This window comes from Nycticebus coucang, chromosome 17 (assembly GCF_027406575.1).
Source record: "Nycticebus coucang isolate mNycCou1 chromosome 17, mNycCou1.pri, whole genome shotgun sequence".
Classification (NCBI taxonomy): domain Eukaryota; kingdom Metazoa; phylum Chordata; class Mammalia; order Primates; family Lorisidae; genus Nycticebus; species Nycticebus coucang.
In genome coordinates, this window is record NC_069796.1 from 65162861 (window position 1) to 65180929 (window position 18069).

The 18069-nt window shown below is 38.5% G+C and overlaps 1 non-coding gene across 1 annotated transcript; it reads left to right on the forward strand.

Annotated features, from left to right (window-relative positions):
- Nucleotides 1-1011: 1011 nt before the first annotated feature.
- LOC128569378 (U6 spliceosomal RNA) lies at nt 1012-1117 on the forward strand. Its single transcript, XR_008375341.1, has one exon. It is a non-coding gene; the product is annotated as a U6 spliceosomal RNA (small nuclear RNA).
- Nucleotides 1118-18069: the final 16952 nt, after the last annotated feature.

An 18069-nucleotide genomic window follows, 5' to 3' on the forward strand; every position in this document is an offset into this window, starting at 1 on the left:
TGCAAATGAAAACTACTTTGAGGTATCACCTAACTCCAGTAAGAGTAGCCCACATCCCAAAATGCCAAAACCAGAGATGTTGGCGTGGATGTGGAGAAAACAGCACACTTCTAGAGTGCTTGTGGGAATGCACACTAATATGTTCCTTTAGGAAGAATGTTTGGAGAATACTTTGAGACCTAAAAATAGACCTGCCATTTGATCCTATAATTCCTTTACTAGGTTTTTACCCAGAAGACCAAAAGTCACAATATAACAAAGACGTCTGTACCAGAATGTTTATTGCAGCCCAATTCATAATTGCTAAGTCATGAAAGAAGCCCAAGTGTCCATCGACCCACTAATGGACTAGCAAATTTTGGTACATGTATACCATGGAATATTATGCAGCCTTAAAGAAAGATGGAGACTTTACCTCTTTCATGTGTACATGGATGGAGCTGGAACATATTCTTCTTAGCAAAGTATCTCAGGAGTGGAAGGAAAAGTACCCAATGTACTCAGCTCTACTATGAGGATAAATTATGGCTTTCACATGAAGGCTATAACCCAACTATAGCACAAGAATATGGGGGAAGAGGAAGGGAGGGGGGAGGTTTTGGTGGAGGGAGGATAATGGGTTGGGGCCACATCTTCGGTGCATCTTAGAATGGGTACAGGCGAAACTTACTAAATGCAGAATACAAATGCCTACATACAGTAACTAAGAAAATGCCATGAAGGCTACGTTGAACAGTTTGATGAGAATATTTCAGATTGTATATGAAACCCGCACATTGTACCCCTTGATTGCATTAATGTACACAGCTATGATTTAACAATAAAAATAAATAAATTTTAAAAAAAGAAATATTCACATTAATAAATTAACAAATAGGAGGCCAGGCACAGTGTCTCACACCTATAATACTAGTACTCTGAGAGGCCAAAGCATGTGGATTGCTTGGTCTTAGGAGTTCACGACTAACCTGAGCAACAGCGAGACCCTGTCTCTTAAAAATGGAAAAAATAGTGCCTGCTTCGGCAGCACATATACTAAAATTGGAACCATACAGAGGAGATTAGCATGGCCCCTGCGCAAGATAACATGCAAATTCATAAAGCATTCCATATTAAAAAAAAAAAAAAAAAAAAAACAATAGCCAGGCATTTAGCTGGTGCCTATACTCCCAGCCACTTGAGAGGCTGGAGCAAGAAGGATTGCTTGAGCCCAGGAGTTTGAGTACCGCTGTAAGTTAATTCCCTCTAGAGCACTACTAGCCTGAGGCAACAAAGTGAGACTCTGCCCTAACCCCAAAACAAACAAAAACCCCAGTAAGTATTTTGCTTCTTATACTAAAGTTGTATTTTGCAGCGAGATCATAAGCTTGTGTGTAAGGCTTTGTGTGGTAGGATTGTCTAAAGTATCTGAGCATATCAAGGATTAAGCAGATCCACTCAGAGTTTTATATCTCCATAGAATGGAGGTACCATTTGTCTATTACTATGGTTTACTCTTGTAAAGTAGGAGAAGAACATGATGAAGGAAAATACATCTCACTGGGCTGTAAGATAATAGGAGAAGTAAACATTGCTTTGGCAAGAGTAAAAGAAGAAAGAGTAAATCTCCTGGCACAAGGCTTTAGTGTGAACATGTATTAGATAAGTAAAGAGGAATGCCTAAGTTTGAAAGGCCTTTCTGTCAACTCAGTTTGGGACTCTGTGGGGCACACTGCAGAATTTGACGATTCCAGGCAATCACTAGATTACATGCAGCATGAGTAGGGCAAGAAAAGCCAATTTGAGCTCAAGAAGAACTACACAACTGCTGAAAAATGTGGGAACAAATAGACTAAGACACTTACACTAAGCCAAGCATTCTCAACTCTCAGCACTGTTGACTTTTTAGGTGGATAATTATTTGCTATGGAGGATTACCTGTGTATTGGAGGATATTGGCAGCACCTCTGGCCCCTACCCTTTGCATGCCAGTAACATTCCCTCCCTTTCTCTAAGTTTTGACAATCAGAATGTCTTCAGACATTTAAAAGTGGGGGGCAAAAAGTGTCATGGGGCAAAAATGAACCCAAGTCGGAACTGTCATGAACTAAAATAAAGTCTTAAGCACTCCAGCTAACTGAATGGACCCCCTCTTGGTCAAGGGGATCCCAGACAATCCCTAAAGCAGAGTGGCTGCTCAGAGAAGGGAGGTCAGACATGCCTCATCATGACCCCCTCCCTACTTGGATACATCCTGTGTAACAATAAAATACTAAATTATTAACAGGCTAAGGCTATACGAGACAAAGCTTAAACCACACCTTCAGGCCATTGAGAGTTTTGGTAAATGTCTGGTCACTTGTCTTTGATTAACAGATGTCTTTATCTTAATTTAAAGCATTTCAAGCTTTTAGACAAATCTTTATTTTTTTTAACCAATTACAAATCACTTAAGCTCCCCCTATCATTCAGATGCCTCACCTTTTCAGGCCAAACCAATGTGTGCCCTCTACATATTTACTTAGGGTCTTACGTATAATCCCTGCTTCCATGAATGTATAAATCCAAACTGTAACCCAGTTTTGCACATATGTTCTCAGACTCTCTTGAAGTCATGTGCCTTAGGCTGGTCACACAAATTTGTCTCCGAAAAAACCTCTTTAAATTATTCTACAGAGTTTGGGATCTTTTCCAATAACACTATTGTATTAGATAAAAACTATAATCATTCAGAAAGACAGAAGCACCTACAAGAGGTTCATGAGATGACTACTGATTGGTAACAGTGGAGGAAGGGAGAAGAATCTGTTTTCTTTTCTTTTCTTCTTCTCCTTTTTTTTTATTTTTTATTTTTATAGAACCAGAGTCTCACTTTATCGCCCTTGGTAGAGTACCGTGGCGTTACAGCTCATAGCAACCTCCAACTCCAAAATTCTTTTGCCTCAGCCTCCCTAGTAGCTGGGAGTACAGGTGCCCACCACAACGCCTGGCTATTTTTTTGTTGCAGTTTGGCCAGGGCCAAGTTTGAACCTGCCACTCTTGGTATATGGGGCCTGCGCCCTAGTCACTGAGCCACAGGCACCACCCAAAGAATCTGTTTTCTTCTCATGCAAGTTTAACCCTGCTGAAAGAGGACTGAACATCTTCACAAGACATTGTCTTGGAGGGTCAATGTTTCTGACGTGAAAAAGGACAAATGGAGTCCTGCATCTACTGTTTCTTAGAGACAGTGTTTCTGATTATATACCATGCTTATAAAAAAAACATGTTGATCTTCACAGGAAACTGACAATATAAAAGGCATCACTGGAAGTTACCACCTTGGCTGGAAGTTAGCATACCTAGGATTTTTGGGCTGGACATCAAGTGAAGTAACTAAAAATTCATAGCTGGAGGATAGTCCAGCCTCCTCAAGAACTGAAAAAGTCATGCAACAATTTATAGTATTTGCTCATATGTATATTTTTTGTTTTGTTATTTACTCAATGAGTCACAGACAGGGAGGGAAATGTCGCAATTATTGATGATGTATTGCATGACTATTCTGGCCAGTGTTGGCCATAGTTCTGAAAGTGATTCTTGTTGTGTTTGAAATGTTGCATATGAACTATTTTATCAGACAAAATTTTGGCTATATGGACATTATTATGAGATAGTTTGCTCTATGCCCCTCACTAAGAAGTGAATGCCTGCGATGAATCTCACCGTTCATAGATGAACGGTAAGAAGCTGTGTCTCCTTTTCATGTTTACATTTAAGTGTGAGGACCGTGCTGTACTTAAGCAAGCCTAGACACACCAGATCCTCCTTTCTTATTATTTATTTCTTTATTTTTGTAATTTTTGTAATTTTTTTATTTATTTTTTTATTAAATCAATTTTTGTAATTTTGTAGGAAAGACATAGATTAGCTGCTTAGGCAGCCTGGTGCACAGGAATGGAAACTGAGTCATGCAGGGAATTGTTGATTAAGAGAAAGTCTATCTATTTCCAACTCATATCTGTTTCTCCTGAATAGTCAACTTTAGCTCATACCTTAAATATTAAATCCTGAAAGAGGTATTTCCTGATGCCTGAATGTAAGAAATGATCTACTGGCTCATTATAATGTAATTCTGGTTTAATTCTTTGCTTAACACTCTCTAATAAGTTTTTGTTTGCTATTTCTCCTTATTTCCTAAATAGCATCCTTATACAAACAACATTATTGCTCATGTACAAATAGGATCCACAGTATACATAAGAGTGGTTGGTACACAGTAGGCTCCCAAAAAAGAGAGAAAGATACAGGAAGAACAATTAACTTCTTATAATTCAATTCTTTAAGATTTCCCTATGCCCTTAATTTATCACCATCAGATGCTATCTAGGAAGATTAAAATTCAAATGAATTATATACATATTTTAGAGAGGGAGAGAGAGGCATTTCAAACTACATACTATACACAATTCAAGACATTTTAACAAAATTATTAGATTTTCAATTCTTAAAGCAACTTTCAACAAGACAAATCGATGCAGAGAGCTTATATCACCTCGTTATGTTACAGACACTGTGTGGCTTTCAGGCTGCAGATGCCCTGTTCAGTCACCTGCCCAAAAAGCCTCCTTCAAATCTGCCCAACCATTTCAGCCTTAGGAGTGGTGACATGAAGCAGTGCACCCAGAAGCAGTGCACCCAGCGTGCTGCAAAGTCTTTTGACTCGTAGTTTAGCACATTTTTATATTACATCTTTCTCCTTCCCATTTTTATTGAATTGTAAGGAGCTCTCTTCTATTTTAATGAGTATGTTTATGCATTAGTGTTGGTCTCAGCCTGACCTTGTATATGTTTGTCTTTGCTGCTCTGTTTCTATTTAAACTGCAAGCTCTGGGGAGAAAAAAGAAAAGGATGCCAATTTAGCCACCCCAGTGCCTTGTGCTCCTGTAGGCCTAACAAAACAGTATTTGGTGATGATAATGATGATGGACTAGGCATAATAATGTTACCTCTGCTCTCTAGAGGGCTATGTAGTTGCTTTATTCTGCACTTGGAATTCTGTTCTTGTTACATGAACGGTAGGTAGTTCCAGATTCTTCTAAAGGCTAGGAAATAGAAGTAGCATTTTCTGTCAATAACTTTTCTCACCAGAATTCTGAATTTTCCCTAGATTTGCAAAGGGAAACTGATGTGTGAAACCCAGAGATAAAGTGCGAGGTGGAGCTGTCATTTTATATTTGTTTTCCAAGACACTGCTGAGCACAGCAATATAAATGGTAAATTCTACATTCTTCTGCAGGGGAGCAGGTGGCACTTGAGGCAGGGGAATTGAGAGGATGTAGAGGATGTAGGAAAGAAAAATCAACAACAGAAAAATAGAAGCAGTGGAGCTAGTTTGAATAAGATATCTACTTTACAAATAGACAGAACCTCTCTGAGTTGGAGATAAGTTAGAGCAGCCAAGTTCCCATGGGCCCCTGAAAGGGATTAGGGACAGCAGAGTAGAGAGTTTAGGTTTCTGAGCCAAACTACACTGATAAGAATTCCACCCTATCACCTAATATGCCTCTGATAGGGTTGTTATGAGAATTAAATGAAATAATACATGCAAAACTTGTTAAACCAAGCTTTCCCAGGCCCTCAGTTAGTTTTACTTATTAATGTTGTCTTTACATTCAAGGCTTCATTGTTACAAGCAGAATGAAGGGGTTATCCCCCAATTGGAAGACAGAGTGATTACAAACTTTGAGTGTTAAAATACTAGTCTTGGGAATATCATTCATAGGGCAGAACAGGTGGGCACTGAAGTCCCCAAAGAACTCCCTAATGGTAGCTATTTTTCTAAAACTATTCACCTCTAATAGTTTTTCTAAAACTATTCACATTACGAAATTACAAATGTGTAATATTGGATTAGACATAACCACCAATTAACACATAAGCATTAACCCATTTATCACATTAGCTACTGATAGCCTAAGGGACTCAAGGGGATTAGAGAAGACAAAATATGAATGTGAGTGCAGCTAAGGGCTAGCTGTTCCCTGTCCCAATCCTTCTTCTTCACATGTGCCCCAGATAACCTTTCAGTTACGTGTAAACACCAGCTTGAGTTCTACTCAGTGCAATGCAGTTGAGGGGTGATGAGTGTCTCTTCCAGGCCCAGACCACTAAACACTTCCCACATGCTACCCCTCATGCTCTTTTCCTGGTTGGATACATAATCACAGGGCACTTAGAAGCTTCTTGTTGAACATGGAAACAACTCAAAATTTTGTAAAAACAAGAAGTAAAATTGTACAGTTTAAACCACTATACAGTTTGGCAGCTTAGTTTATAACAAAAACTAGTATCAAGCTAACTCAGAGATAATACATACACTAGAAGCTCCACAGTTGACCACCTCCCTACATTGACCACATCCTTAAGGTGGCCTAATTTTTATAGACTGGTTTGTTACAGTCCTATGGGTGGTCAACTTATAGAGGTTCTACTGTATATGTGTGTATGTGTGTAAAGTTTACGGCAAGAGGCATTTTAGGAGATAGCAGAAGAAAATTCATGCAAATAAGTTACAACTGTGCCCTATGGTGCCATTTTAAGTAACAATCGTCAGGTAGATGGAGCATAGTACATAAGGCCATTTTAATTTTTGACACTATTTTCTAGTTTGGAGGTCTGCAAGGCCAACCTGAAGTTCAAGAATTAGCAAAAATAACTCACAGAATTCACTAAAACCTGTTATATTTATAGCGAAGGCTTATCATGGCCAAAGGGTACAGATTAAAATCAGCCAAGGCAAGAAGCCCATAGAGTCAGAGAAAAGTTCTAACAGCAGAGAAAACCTCCTGCTGCTCACTACCCATAGAGTCATAGTATTACTTTCCCAGTATTGAAGTGTGATAATACTCATGCCATATTACCAAGCAGGGACATGCACGTGTGCCTTGGTATCTAGAATTTTTACTGAGACTCTACCATGAAAGCATCACCTATGCTCGGCCTTAGTCTAAGGTATGACACACAGTGTTGTTTTATCCTCAGGAATTCAAGTTGACATTAAGTCACTCCAAGTCCTTAATCACATACTTAGACTATCAGGCCTTCAGGCAAACAAAACTCTCCTAGGGGGCATGGCATCCCAAGGGCTGAGTGATTACCTCTCAGAAATCTAGGCAAAGGTAAGACCTTTCTTTGGGCAAGATTAAATTCTTTACTACACAAAACGCTTCAGTCATTTCTTTGACCTCTAGTAAGGCACACAGGTATAGATTTTAGTGCAAAGAAAATGTTTTGTTAGCCAGTTAGACAGACTCACACAACTTGGGTGGATTTTGCAGTGTACCTAGAGAAGGGATTTGAATGAGGGATGAAATTCAGGTCTTACACTCTTAGCCAAGCTATGCTTGCATAAACTGAGAGACTAAGTGCCTTTGTTTAATTTATATAAGGCAGATAAGTGCCTGTTTTTGAATTTCTGCTAATGCCTATGTTAAAGGAGTCTTGTGTACATAGTCCAGACTGGTTCAGCCTCTGCAGATTTCATATAGTCATCAATGAGCTCTTCTTTCTGGTCTCACTGTCTTTTCTGTACTGCCTTTAAATTTTCCTTGTACCCTTGATTCAAGCTTCATTCTGGAGAGGCAGAAGTACCTCTTTAATAATCATAGGATGAGGTGAAAGTCTTGCATATTTTTCTAAGTAACTAGATAAAAGATAAGTAAAGCATTTTCTGGCTTAACCACATCTCTTAATTTAATTCCAATGCATTTCTAAGCTAAACACACGCATATTTATATATTGTTTTTAAATTAGGAAATGCTGACTCTTCCAAAATACTTATAAAACTTGCCTTAGTAAAAATTTGTGTTGTCTCTTAAATTTAAATTCCTGCAGAACTCTCTTCAGTGACAGGAAGCATGGAAGGCCTGGGTTGTTTTCTATCTGAGATGTTCAGGATTTTATTCTCCAGGCATGTGTTTTGGGTAAGGTACATAATCTCAGTTCATTAGAGGGCTCGGTCCTCTGGTCACAATTATGGCTTCTAGGATGAACAGATCCTGATGCTTTTGCCACAGCTGTCAGGGAAGAGGGTCTATTTCTCATATCAAGAGCTAAAAGGACAATGGAGGTGTGTGGCTATCAGCAGTAACTTGAGTGACATAGGAAAAGAATTTGCCTGAAAATTAAGATGAGTGGAAGAAACAGAACTAAAGATGGAACACTGTTTCTTTTTTTTTTTTTCAAAGTAACAAAGAAATTTTATTTAGGAAGAATGAAGAGAAAGTTTAGTGCATGTCTAAATAGAGTTGGAAGTGGGTCCCTTTTGTGTAGGAGAAAAGGTGAGAGAGACCTGTTAACACTGTTTAAATTCACATATCTAGATATGTCTAATGGTTTTTCTTTTGTATTGTCTATGAAATGAACACTCACACTTCCCTTTTGGTTTTTAATTGTTTTTAAGTAGATTCATATAACTCAAAATTAAAATACTTGTTATTTGTATGTAGTGAAGAAAGCATTAAAAATTCACACAGGCAAAGGGATAGAAGCTTAAAGGCCACAACTTGTCAAATAGCTATGGGGGTGACCAGAGGCTAGTGAAACTATTCCCCTCTCAATGGCCACTTGATTTGACCCTCTCCTTGATTCTGCTACCATGGCTTTGCATTTTGTGTTTCCTTAGCTGGTTTCTCTGCCCTAGAATATAGTTGTTGCAATCAGGGACCTTATGCTTACAGCAGTGATTGAGTTAGCTCAGGCAGGAATGCACCTTATCTACAGACTCTCTCCACAGAAAGTGTAACAATGATTAATGAGCTCATTTTTCTCATAATTCAAAAGTGAATTAGGGCGGCCCATGTGGCTATAGAGAGACAAACACTGAGGTGATCTGTGTGTGCCCACCCATCACCTTTGACTCAGCCAGTCCCTCAAGACTAAGACTTACATGCCCTTCAAATTAAGAGAGCATTGAGTAATTAACAATACATGGCAGATTTTAACATGGGGAGAAATTGTTCCTTCAACCTGTGTCCCCCAATCAAGTTCCTTGAGAAGTCATAGAATAAAAGTTCTGTCTCTTATAAATTTTAAAATCTAGTATTTGCAAGACATTTGCTGTGTACCAAGTGCCAGATGGTGGTAGGTATGTGTGTGTGAATACATATACTGCCTCATTCTAAGTAATCTAGAAGCAAAAGAATTTTGATATGTTATCAGAATAAGAACAAAAGTATCCAAAAATACTTTTGAAAAAAATTGTGGTTTAATCTATCTACTTTTTGAAATGAATGTGAAATTATAGAAATATAGATTTTGCCACTTTTGTGAACTGGTCATTTTCCTTGAAAATTTTGCGTACACAGGCAGAGTATTTAAAGACATAAGATAGGAAAGAACAATTTTCAAATCATCAAACACATACTTTTCGTATAAATACAAAATAAGCTTGTGCTAATGTCTTATTTGAGTTATTAATGAGAGAACCAGAAGAAGTAAATTATGTTGTGGAAAGGATTTTAACAACTGTTCTTTATTTAGTAGGGAAAAGTTCCATTCTCTGAGAGTTTAGATGTCTCTCATATGGGTTTATTAGAAAATAAATTAATTTAATCTAATTGCAAATGGAGTTTTTTAGAAAATTGAGGTCTTCTTGATTTCTTATCTTTCAATGCTAATAAACAATAAAATTATAAACATGTAATTATTCTTAGCAAAATAAATATTTCTCAGATATTTGTAAATTTTTTTCATTGGATACTAAACATATAAGTTAGAAGCTCAGGCATATTGATCAAGGAAAGCAAATTAAATTGCTTACAGTGTGTATACAGAGGGAGAGAAAAGATTATTTCATGAAATTAAATGGATAATAAATGTGATCAGTGCTTTTAAAGGGATACATCACCACCAGGTACCTCAGGAATAATAAGAAATTGTTCATAATAATTTTGCCACAAAGAATTTTTTAAGAATCTCAGGGTTATTTCTCCCTTGAAGAGGCTAAGTTTTATAAGATTCCATTTTTATCTTTCCATATAGCATATGAAATGTCCCATATTTACAGAATTAGGAAGGAAGGAAAGAAGGAAGGTTTGAATCAAACCATTAAACATAGTATTTAATTTGGATCATAATAATCATCATTATTCTTATCATCTTGTTACCTTCCAAAAGTACTTTTTTCTCAAATGATACATGTGATTTAAAATGCAAATTTCAAGTGAAATTCTTACTTCATTGCATGAGAGGGTTTTTCCTCTTTTGGATGCTCTGTCTCCTCTAAACACTTGCCTGCCCCTTGTCTTTTTGTTAGTGTCTTTTCATTTAAAAAAAATTATTTTTATTTATTATAGGTACATAATACCTGAGTATGTTAATAGAGTATCTGTGATGTTTTGATCCAGGAACACAATGTGAATTAATAAAATCAGAGCAATTGGGGTATCCTTTACCTCAGGCATATTACATTTCTTTGTGCTAGAAACATTCCAATTCCACTCTCTAATTTATTTTAAAGTATACTTAACATATTGTTGATTACAGCCACTTTGTTTCACTATCAAATATTGTTCATTCTGCCTAACTATATTTTTGTTTCCATGGTCTTTTGGGAACACCATTGGCACTATTTCTATCATAGTTAACAGGCCACTGATGATTAACTCACCTGATCTGACACCATTATGGAATAGATTTAGGATCTCAGAGACAGGCAAGATGGTAAGTTCTCAAGGAGGAATCCAGGATTCCCAAGATTATGCAGGACTCAGTTTGAATTCCCTGGTTGGAATCGGTAACATGACTCTTCTCAAAGCATGAGGCATTTTTAACTAAACATTGGGACTGGAAAAGCTAAGCACAGGAATACATAATAATAAACTCAAAATTAGCCCACATCTATGCAGGTAAGAACAATGAGTTGAGTTAATTTGCAGAATGATGAACCAAGTGTATGGTGCCCCATGATCATACTAATGTACACAGCTATGATTTAATAAAAAATAAATAAATAAATAAACTGAAAAAAAATTTACAGAATGCTACATTGAGTGAGTTTCAGTCTGACTTGGTAGTTATTTGGGGGTTCAGTGGATTGTCTGGTAGTTATTTGAGAGTTATTTCAGTGGCTGTCTGACTCTGGGCCACCAACTTCATCCTAGAATTCTGAACAGTAAAAAAAAAAAAATCCATGAATACCTCAAATGATATAACTGATGTGTGTATAATGCAACAAATACAAATTATTTGAGTTATTCCTGTTGCAGTTCCTTGGGAGAGAAAGTCTTTGTAACCATATTTAATAAAGGCAAGCTTTCTTTTCTAATCATGCTATGCACTTATCAGCAAGAATCTGAAGGAATTACAGTTGAAGATGCCAATGATTATGACCCCCTGAGAAAGTAACATAGGGATGAATGAATGCTGGGCTGTGTCTACATCAAAAAAATGCTCCTTAAGAAAGGGCAGCTTTTGAAGTGGTCTACTTGAGGAAAATATCTGGGTTTGGAAATAGGAGTATCCTCACCACAAATCTTCACAACCATAAAGCCTTAGTTGGAGGACAACTTATTAAGCCCAGGTCTTTGGAGACTGTATAACTGATTCCACAGCCCACTGTTAAAATGTATCCTAGGGCCTGGAGAAGTTGTTTCCTCATAAAGTCTGAGATTAAACTCTTGTTCCTGGTGGCACCATTTCAATTATAACTTACCAGTAGAAAGATGGCAGCAGCAGGAAACAAAAGCCACAAGCTGTGCTACATCAAGACAATCAATAACCTGGTCTTTGATATTTGCTGTAAAGAAATGTGATTACATAAGGTTTTAAATGTTTCCATTTCAGAATGATGTAGGTTAAAAGGAAATGAATAAAAATGGGAAGCTGTACTCACTAAGATATTTAGGGCTGGAGTAATGTCTTGTTCTTAGTGGCCTTGAATGCTTTCAACCCACCACTTCAAGACAAAGCAAAAACTAGCACCCTCTGACCCCCTCAGTGTATCCAAGTGAGTCTGGGCTGGTCCACTCAGTCCAGGGGAAAACATCACCTCCTTTGTGAATTCTTTCCTGACTTTGGTAAGGCAGGTCAGACATTTCCCACTTTTTAAAAATAAAATCTTCATTTATGTATTCATGCATCAAAAATGGGTACACATCTCCAGTGTGCCAGGCATTGGAATAAGTCCCAGAGATAAATAGCAATGGACAATACAGATTACCACACTCATTCATCGCACTTCTCATTTTGTTTTACATCTGTCTCTCAGGAACCTGAAGTGCAGAGATTGTTGTTCATCCGTTATCTCCAAACTTAGAAGATTTCCAGTCATCACAGAATCAGAATAATTTATTTCTGACTCACACCCAGTTTAAATTATATATCTTAAATGACCAACTGTTATTACCTTATAAGTTAATTCTGCCCTGTATATTTTATTATTTTTATCCCTATGTGATTTAAGTATACACTTTTTTGGCTACTGGCTTGTGTGTTTGTGGGGGGTGAGAGAATTATGTTATATGTGACATTTATTCATTTGATGAATATTTACTGAACACTGAAGACAGGGATCATCCCATCCATACTCAGGATAGATCTAGTTGGAAAGCTAGTTCATTGAGAGTAGAAACCTTATATTAGTGATTTTTGTTTCTTCAAAGGCTAAAACAGAATAGGAACAAAACGAAATTAATTGTTTTATAAGTTAATAAATGCATTTTGTATTTCCTTTCATTCCTCACTTATAGCACTTAGAGTTTAGAACACAGCTAAGAGCAGGGATACAAATAAAGTTCATGTTTAAGGGCTTCCTAAATGTCAAATGAAAAACTAACATCTTTGCATTTATGATACAATATCATAAATCATGGATGAGTGACGAGCCCACAGCTCATGCAGGTATTGTGTTATTGTGACAGACTGCTATGTTGATTAGTTGTAAAATTCAAAAGTGTTGACTTACTTCTAGAGTTATGGCTCAAATCAGCTTAGTATCTACTCACAAGCAAAATGTCCTTGGAGAGAGGAGGAACCCAAATCTGAATATGAGTATATGCCAGCGTTCTTATTGTTCCTGTTCTTCCTGATCATTCTCTCAAACTCACATCTAAGTCCAGCTATCCTGGGCTGTACTTGACTAGCCATCGACTAATGTTCTTTTTTTTTTAATTTTCATGACATATTTAACCCAACAGAGTCAAAGTATTATCATTTCAACATAGAATCAATGTACATAATTATTATCAATATATTTTTAATCCTCTTTTTGATTGTAAGTCTCCCAGCACGTGGCAAGATGTACTAGCCACATTGCAATAGCCACTTTGGTTAACATAGCCTTTCCGGCGTTATCTCAGTTACTGTGCCAAAACATTTACATTCTACATTTACCAAGTTTCGCAAATACCCCTGTAATATGCACCACAGGTGTGATCCCACCGATTCCCCTCCCTCTACCCACCCACCCCCTTTCCCACTTCCCCCTATTGTTAAGTTGTAGCTGGGTTATAGCTTTCATGTGAGAGTCCCAAATTAGTTTCATAGTAGGGCTGTGTACATTGGGTATTTTTTCTTCCATTCTTGGGATACTTTACTAAGAAGAATATGTTCCAGCTCCATCCATGTAAACATGAAAGAGGTAAAGTCTCCATCTTTCTTTAAGGCTGCATAGTATTCCATGGTATACATATACCACAATTTATTAATCCATTCGTGGATCGATGGGCACTTGGGCTTTTTCCATGACTTAGCTATTATGAATTGGGCTGCAATAAACATTCTGGTACAAATATCTTTGTTATGTTGTGATTTTTGGTCTTCTGGGTATATGCCCAGCAGAGGAATTACAGGATTGAATGGCAGATCTATTTTTAGATCTCTGAGTGTTCTCCATATATCTTTCCAAAAGGAATGTATTAATTTGCATTCCCACCAGCAGTGCAGAAGTGTTCCCTTTTCTCCGCATCCACGCCACAGATCTAGACAAAAAGTTTTACATCCTGGAAAGCTTCAGAAAACACCAATATTTGTTCTTTTTTTCTTTTTAAAAATCATAACATTAATGCATTTATGGGGTACAATGTGCTGATTTTATATACAATTTGGAAAGCTTACATCAAACTGGTTAAAATAGCCTTCACTTCATTTGCTTAATTGTTGTGCTAAGACATTTATACTCTTAACAGATTTGACATGTACCCTTGCAATATGCACAACAGGTGAGGTCCAATTACCCTCCCTCCCGCAAGCATCCTCCCTTCCCTCTCCTCACCCTCCTCTTCCCAGTTCTTCATTCTGGACTATAGTTGTGTTTTATCATTAGTATGAAACTGTGGGTGATTATGTATTGGTTTCATTTACTGAGTATACTGAATACTTTTTCTTCCATTCTTGGGATACTTTACTAAGAAGAATATGTTCCACCTCCATCCATGTAAACATAAAAGAGGTAAAGTCTCCATCTTTTTTGGCTGCAAAATATTCCATGGTGTACATACACCACAAATTGTTAATCCATTCATGGGTTGATGAGCACTTACGGGTTGCTGTCTTTGATTTGGCTTATTTTAATTGATTACATAGATCCAATTCACAAACGACTTTAATGATTCATAAAATAAATTTTCTTAAAACAAAAATAACATTTGCCAAGAAATAACTAGGTCACACCTTGGCGGCACTTCCCTGCGGTGCGGTGCAGCAGCCCTCCCCAGGCAACAATACGGCCAGGCATAAATCTGAATGAAACTCTAGCTTCCCTGCTGAGCTCTCAGTACTCACCTCAACTCTCACTCAGAGTCTGGGGGCCTGTCCCCCAGGAGTTCATATCCTTGGGTGATTTCTCAAGGGGAGTGCACAGTGCCCGAGCCGCGACTGTTCAGCGCTGACTCTGAGACACGCAAGTGAGGAGAGGTCACTTGGCTGAGGAGGAGTCCCGCCTTGGCGGCACTTCCCTGCAGTGTGGTGCAGCAGCCCTCACCGGGCAACAATAAGGCCAGGCATAAAACTCAATGAAACTTTAGCTTCCCGGCTGAGCTCCCAGCACTCCCCCCCAATCTCATTCGGGGGTCTGGGGGCCTGCCCCCCAGGAGTCCAGATGCTTGGGAGATCTCTCAAGGGGTGTGGACAGAACATAAACTGCGGCCGCTCAGTGCTGACTCTGGGGCACGAGACAGAGGAGAAAAGGGTTGGCTGGGTGCCCACACCAGAGCGGCAGTTCCTGGAGGCAAATCAACACCTATTTTTTCTCTAACAGCAAAATAGCTCACTTCTGGATATTCTGAAGCCACACCCCCTGTCTCCCTGGGCAAACAGAGGAGGCCACCAGTGAGCAAAGGATTTGCCTGATGCTGCTCACAAACCCGGGAAGCTTCCAGGGCAGGGCCGACTCAGAGAGGGAATCGGACACAAACCTCCAGCAGCAAAGATGTTTGAACTCAGAACAGCCGGTCTTCTGTAGGTGATTTTAGCAGAAACAGAGAAAGAACCCCACAAAGTTGTCTGTTCTGTTCTGTTCTGTTAGGAACATCAATCAGGGATGGAGCTAAGCCTGAGTGAACACCTCCACCCCACCACCTGCATCAAGCACTCAAAGATGTCAGGCCCCATCTCCTCCTGCTAGATAGTGGCAGACTGCAGGGGCCTGGCAGACTTCCTTGCAATTCAGGCAGGTGCAAACCCCTGGAGTATCTGTTCACTACAGGCAACTGGGTTAGCCATCTGCAAAGATACCAGTGACTGGGTCTGACGGAGGGGAAAAGTGGGGAAGGAGACATCAATCTTCCCAGACTGATCTATTTTCTAGGTGGCTCCTCCTGACTCCAAGCAGCACTGGAGTAAGCCATATCAGAGGAGTCACCAGACCCCTGTGATCCAGTTCCCAGAGACCTCTTGAACTCTCCCACCCGTGACAGGTGACGACTGAGACAATCGATTTGGACCTTTTGAACTGAACTAATAGACTGAGGACTTTTCAGGAGGTGCCCTGGGTATGCGGTTGTAGGAAGGTTTGATTTTCCTTTTCCTTTTCAAATTGTTGCCAGAGGTGGGCGGGCAGGCTGACTTAATTGCTGGTTTTTCCACACAGCTGAGACTTCAAGCCAAAGTAAATGTTACAATAGGATCGAACAGAAACTAACTGAAAACAAGACAGAACCACTTTGCGCCACCACACAAGACAGGGCCCCAGTTACTCAGGCCACAACACTGTACGGGCCCTTGATAAAACCCCAGGGGAAAAATCAAAGGGAGTAAAATAACCATGGGGCAGAATCAGTGGGAAAAACTCTGGTAACATGAATAACCAGAATAGATCAACCCTCCCAAGAAAAGATACGGCAGATGTGATTGAAGAGCCCATTCATAAACAACTGGCTGAGATGTCAGAAATCGAATTCAGAATTTGGATTGCAGACAAGATTAATAAAATGGAATTAGGAATTCGAGGAGAAATTCAAAAGTTGTCTCAAGAATTTAACGAATTTAAAGACAAAACCACCAAAGACTTAGACACACTGAAGCAGGAATTTACAGCCCTCAAATATATGAAAAATACAGTAGAATCCCTCAAAAACAGAATGGAGCAAAAAGAAGAAAGGATTTCTGACATTGAAGATAAAGTCTTTGAACGCTCCCAATCTCTAAAAGAGGAAGAGAAATGGAGAGCAAAAATGGATCATTCACTCAGAGAAATCTGCGATAATTCGAAGAAAACCAATATACGAATAATTGGGATTTCTGAGAATGATGAAGTGGCCTTGATGGGCACACAGGCCTTTCTGCATGAAATTATGAAAGAAAAATTTCAAGACATGCCTAGAGAATCTGAAATTCAGACAGCAGACAGCTTCAGAACCCCAGCATGATTCAACTCCAATAAGTCATCCCCCAGGCATATCATAATTAGCTTCACTAAAGTTAATATGAAAGAGAAGATTCTCAAAGCAGCCCAGCGAAAGAAAACCATTACGTACAAAGGAAAGAATATTAGAATAACTGCAGACCTCTCTGCTGAAACTTTTCAAGCCAGAAGAGGGTGGTCATGGACTTTTAATCTCCTAAAGCAAAATAACATTCAACCCAGGATCTTGTATCCAGCTAAACTGAGTTTCATTTATGATGGAGAAATTAAATACTTTAATGACATTCATATGTTGAAAAAATTTGCCATAAGTAAACCAGCTCTTCAGGATATTCTCAGACCTATCCTCCACAATGACCAATCCAATCCTATACCACAAAAGTAACCTCACTCAGAAACTTCGGATCAAACTCCAATTTCCACACTGGTGAAAGGATTAAAAATGTCCACTGGACCTTTGAAAAGCTTGATACCCAAAATTCCACCAGACTTATCAATACTCTCCATTAATGTGAACGGTTTAAACTGTCCTCTAAAGAGGCATAGGTTAGCTGACAGGATACAAAAACTCAAGCCAGAAATTTGTTGCATGCAAGAGTCACATCTTAACTTAAAAGACAAATACAGACTCAGGGTGAAAGGATGGTCATCCATATTTCAGGCAAATGGTAATCAGAAAAAAGCAGGTGTTGCAATTTAATTTGCAGATACAGTAGGCTTTAAACCAACAAAAGTAAGGAAGGACAAGAATGGTTACTTCATATTTGTTAAGGGTAATACTCAATATGATGAGATCTCAATTATTACTTTCTATGCACCCAACCAGAATACACCTCAATTTATAAGAGAAACTCTAACAGACATGAGCAACTTGATTTCCTCCAGCTCCATAATCGTCGGAGATTTCAACACTCCCTTGGCAGTGTTGGATCAAACCTCCAGCAAGAAGCTGAACAAAGAAATCTTAGATTTAAACCTAACCATCCAATATTTAGATTTAGCAGACATCTACAGAACATTTCATCCTAACAAAAATGAATACACATACTTCTCATGGAAGTATGAGAAGCCCATGGAACTTACTCCAAAATTGACCACATTTTAGGTCACAAGTCTAACCTCAGTAAATTTAAAGGAATAGAAATTATTCCTTGCATCTTCTCGGACCATCATGGAATAAAACTTGAACTGAGTAAGACAGGTATCTGCATACTCATACAAAAACATGGAAGTTAAATAATCTTATG